Raw genomic sequence first — 5,586 nt, 5'->3', positions numbered from 1 at the left:
TGAGCGGAGTGAGAATAGAGGGGTGAGAAGGGGTGGGATAGTGCTTTCAATTTTGTGGAAAAAGAAAAGAATGTTCTGCGGAAAGTAGAATTGCTTGTTTGGAATTTTAACCTGGACTGACAGTGATGATTTTTGTAATCTCTTTTTACAGATTATTTGAAGATCTGAAGACGCAACTTTCAATATCAATAGCTGAAAGGCTTTGCCTGAAACATTGACTCCGCTGCTCCTCAGATGCTGTCTGATCTGCTGTGATTTTCCAGCATTGCACTTTGACTCTGACTTTCCAGCATTTGCAGTCCTCAATTTCACGTCAATGTCTGAGAGTCACTGAATCCATCGGGACTATAACAATTTTCGACTATGATTCTGTGAGAAGGAACCAAGCTTTTTGGTTCCTGTTTCAGTACGTTTTCAGCATCAGTGAGACTGGGAGAGACCCGACTGTTGCAGCACTCTGATTGTGGAGCCAGTAAATGTTATACAGACTGGGAAGAGGAATTCACGGCAGAGAGGTGCTGTACACTTGTTTGTGTGCAGGTGAAGCTTCAGTCATGAAGAAACCTAAGGAATTCCGTCCCGTGGAAAAACTGTGGCAGTGTGGCGACTGTGGGAAAGGCTTCCGTTTCCCATCTGACCTGGAGACTCATGGGCGCAGTCACACCGGGGAGAGACTGTTCTCCTGCTCTGAGTGCGGAAAGGGCTTCAGCAATTCCTCCCGCCTGCTGAGCCATCAGCGGGTCCACATTAGGAAGAGACCCTTCAGCTGCCCTGAGTGCGGGAAGACCTTCAGCAATTCCTCTGTACTGCAGGGGCACCAGCGGGTCTACACGAGTGATAGGCCTTTCCCCTGCCCCGAGTGTGGAAAGGGCTTCAGCAATTCCTCCCGCCTGCTGAGGCACGAGGGGGTCCACACGGGAGAGAGGCCCTTCAGATGTCCCAAGTGCGGGAAGACCTTCAGCAGTTCCTACGTTCTGCAGAGGCACCAGCGGGTCCACACAGGCGAGAGGCCATTCGCCTGCCCTAAATGCGGGAGGCCTTCAGCTATTCCTCCGTCCTGCAGACCCACCGCCGGGTCCACATATTAGAGAATCCCTTTAGCTGCTCCAATTGCGGGAAGGCCTTCAACTATACCTCTACTCTGCTGAGGCACCAGCGGGTCCACACCTGGGAGAGCTGAAAATGTGTTGCTGGAAAAGCGCAGCAGGCCAGGCAGCATCCAGGGAACAGGAGAATTGACGTTTCGGGCATAACCCCTTCTTCAGGAATGCACAGGGGCTGAAGAAGGGCTCATGCCCGAAACGTCGATTCTCCTGTTCCCTGAATGCTGCCTGACCTGCTGCGCTTTTCCAGCAACAAATTTTCAGCTCTGATCTCCAGAATCTGCAGACCTCACTTTCTCCACACCGGGGAGAGCCCGTTCTCCTGCCTCAAGTGCGGGAAGGGATTCACCCAGGCATCCCACCTTCGGGTCCATACGGGGGAGAAGCCCTTCCCCTGCCCAGAGTGCGGGAAGGCCTTCAGCAATTCCTCCCACCTGCTGAGGCAAAGGCGGGGCCATACCGGGAGAGACTGTTCACCTGCCCCGAGTTCAGGCGGAGGTTCTCATCATTCTGCACCTTGCAGAAACACCAGCGGGCACACCAGTGCTCCCAACAATCTGATTCTGCTCGTGAAACTGCTGTGCGTCACTGCGAGGACTGAACGCCTACCCATTCTGACAGTGCTGAAAGTGGGAGAGTCGGATTTTTTGGGGATTTTTTTGCTTTATGCCGTCGTGCTCCCCCACCCCCGCAACTTTGCTTCCAGTGGGCACTGCTGCTCGTTGAGACCAGGAACTGTTCTCTCTAGTGTTTTCTGTCCAGTTTAAGAATTATTAGCTCTGTCTGGGAACGAGCTCCAGTCTGTAAGAAATAGCTGAATACTTCAGGGTGTCCATTCACATTCAGCAGTGACTTTGAAATTAAATTTACGGTTATGTGCCTGTGAACAACTCATCATCGAAGGATTGCCCAACTGCTTGGCAATCCATTGTTGGGAACTGTTTGCTTGAATTGATAATTTTAAAAATTCTCTTCCTTAACTTACACCTTCCATTTCTGTCTCTGAGACGGTGGAGGACTTGAACAAAAGGCTTAAATCATTGCTATTTACTGGATTATCTTGTTTAACTTTGCCCAAGTAAATTTGCGGTATTCATAATTGTTTGTTCTTGTTCAAATTATAATTCTGGTGTGAAAGGTCTGTTCATCAAGTGTGGTCCTCTTGATGAAACTGCTGTGGGTCACTCCCAGGACTGAGCCCCTGTGCATTCTGACATTGTGTGTGCAGTGGGAGAGTCAGTGGGCTTTTTTGTTTTATGCCGTTGCCCCACCCTGCCCCGCCGCCAACTTTGCTTCCATTGGGCGTTGCTGCTTGTTGAGCCCAGGAGCTGTTCTCTCTAGATTCTACTGTCCAGTTAAAGAATTGTTGGCACTTTCTGGGAATGACTCCCAGCCTGGAAGAAATGGCTAAATGCTTCGGGGTGTCTATTCACATTCAGCAGTGACTTTTAAATTAGATTTATAGTTACGTGTCTGTGAAAAGCTCATCGTCCAAGGATTGCACAAAGGCTTGGCAATCCATTGTGTGAAACTGTTTGTTTGAATTGGTAAGTTTAAAAAAAAATTCTTTCTTAATTTGCCGCTTAAGTTTCTGTCTCTGAGATGGTGGGAGACTTGATCAAAGGGTTTAAATCATTGCTATTAATTAGATTATCTACTTCAACTTTGCCCTAGAAAAGTTGCCGTATTTACAATTGTTGTTTTTTGTTTAAATTATAATGTTGATGTGCAAGATCTGTTCTTCATCAAGTCTGGTTCGGAACAGTTGAGAAATTGAGGGACATTGCATGTTTTAATTTCACTGTGTTGTGAATCCGGTGAGAGTGACATTCATTTGTATTGGGTTGCTTATCCTTAGTTGTAATGTCTTTCACCCCAACTATTCACTATGGTAGTGAGTTCCAGAGTCTCACCACACTCTGAGGTTTTTCATGAAATCCTTAGTACAGAATTGGAAGGGAAAATGTTGACGAGGGCAGAATATAGGGTCTTAACTGCAAAAGCCAGGAAGTCATTTGACAAAGTAAATCCATGACTATGTAGGGACAAATAAGGAACTTTGACAGCAATGAAGAGGTCACACGTCAGAGTTCAAGATAATGGTCGTGACAAAAAGAAAAAGTACTCTGCCGATATTGGATATTGTAATTAAGTAAGTTTCTAGATGCTGTAGTTGGTTGAATACGATAACATAAGTGATGAAATAACCAAAACCACGAATGTAATTTGATGTTGGTAACCATAAAGCAAGTGTATACTATTGATTGATATAGGTCAATTGCGTGCAAGTAGGCCATTCAGCCCATCGAGTCAACATTGACTGACCGTCCCACCCAGACCCAGGTCGTTACCCTATGTCTGTAAACCTGCATCTTCCATGGTCAATCCACCCTCACCTGCACATCCTTTGGACTGTAGGAGGAGGCCAGAGCACCAGAGGAAACCCACGCAGACACAAGGGGAGAATGTGAAAACTCCACACATCCAGTCGGCCCGAGGGTGGGATCAAACCCAGGTCACTGATGCCGTGAGGCAGCAGTGCAAACCACCGTGCCACCACCACATGCTGCTCTCTAAAGAAGTGAATTTCAAAGACTCAGGAAACCTTGAGAGAAAAACAAAACTCTCCTATCTTAAATGAGAGGGTCGTCTCTGGCTAGAAATGAGTGGACATTACATTTACATTAAGTCCTCTCCAGATGTTATACAGCTTCATCAGATCATCTGTTTCTTCTAAACTCAAACTGATACAAGCCCCGCCTGACATCCCCTTGTCCCTGATTGTAATTTGAGTAAATCAGTGACCCTCGACCTCACTGGCATGACACAGGATTCCCTCAATCCAAGTTGACCTTCACTGTCTGACCTCTTGACGCCCACGCCACCATGTGGTCAGCCGCAATTCAGCCCTGAACGAGAGCAGAGGAACTGAATAGACAGCAGTGAGGTGGACATTGCATTCCCAGAGAATATTGTTTAAGTGAGAAAGTTGTTCAGCTCACATTCGGATCATTGCAGGAACTATGTCTCCTGTCATTTAAATATCTTAGATCCCAATAACAGTCTAGTTTTATTGTACATTGTGTGTGTTTTACCTGATTTTCTGTTGCTGTCATTCCCATTAGGGTGTGTGAATTCAATACCAGATAATAGTCTCAGTTCTGAATTATCCTTGAGGATTGGTGTCGAACGTACTAAGTGTCAGTCAGAATAGAAGAAGCTCTACTGTTTATTTAACCCTTTGCTGTCATTGCCCTGGCACTGAATGAATGGGGAAGTGCAGAGGGAGTTTTACTCTGTATCTAAACCAATGCTGTCTCTGTCTTGGCAGTGTTTGTTGGGGACAGTGTTGAGGTAGCTTCACTTTCAATTTAAGAGTAGAGGAAGCATTATTCTGATTGTAATCCCATGCTGTCCTTCTCCTGGGAGTGTGAGATGGCATCTGTAATTGCAGTGAATGCAGACTTGCTGTGGGAGTGGAGAGTACTTATACCTGAGCACACCCATCTTTGAGATTGCTGTGCTGATCAAGACAATCTCAGACACCTTCATTCACTTTTCCAACCAACCCCAAGGTGGTTAAGGATGGTATAAATGCAAGCATTGCCAGCGATGCCCACACCCCATGCATAAATAAATACTTTTTGTTTAAACGTTATATTCACGTTCCAAACTCTCTAATGTACGATTACTTACATGGAAAATTCCTGTCTGTTTGGAATATCATTTTAAAACATAAGAATGTGTCAACCATGTAGAAATATAACAAGAACAACAAATGGAGAAGTTAACAGGTAATGAACAGGACCAGAATGCTGGGTCAGTCTGACCTCCATGGCTGAGAGAGTTATCCCAGTTTTTGAAGTTACACCAGTGCCTTTTACTCTTGCAGCTTCCCAAAAAAATTGTCCCTGACGTAAGATCATTCAATGACCCGAAGAACTAACTGTTTTTATCTCCATAGCTGCTGCCAGACTTGCTGAGTAATTCCAGACTTTCTGCTTTATTCTTTTAAGGGATTTGAGCTTCCCTAAGTCAGTGTGATGAAGAACTGCAGATGCCGGAGATCTGACACATAAAAATGCATAAATTGCTGGAGAAACTCAATAGGACTGGCAGCACATGTGGAGATAGAAGCAGAGTTAGCATTTCAAGTGCTGTGACACTTCTTCACAACTGTTCTGGACGCAGGTCAGGATATTGACTCTGTTTCTTTCTCTCTCTCTCCACCGGTGTTGCCAGACTGGCTGAGTTTCTCCAGCAATTTCTGTTATGACACTTTCACATGGTTGATTTTTGTTATCCATCCCTAAGTGCAAGGTGTCTTGCTTGTGCCAATTCAGATGGCAGTTTAAGAGTCAACCACATTGCGGTGGGTCTGGAGTCACATGTAAGTCAGACCAGGTAAGGACGGCAGTCTCCCCCCTGAAAGGTGAACATGGGTTTTTATGATAATTGAACTCAGTGCCATCGATACCATACT

Source organism: Chiloscyllium plagiosum, unplaced genomic scaffold, assembly GCF_037043375.1.
Source record: "Chiloscyllium plagiosum isolate Xiang-an unplaced genomic scaffold, Cpla_swu_hap1 HiC_scaffold_27, whole genome shotgun sequence".
NCBI lineage: Eukaryota > Metazoa > Chordata > Chondrichthyes > Orectolobiformes > Hemiscylliidae > Chiloscyllium > Chiloscyllium plagiosum.
The sequence above is the reverse complement of the archived record's forward strand: the minus strand, read 5'-3'. Positions refer to the sequence as shown.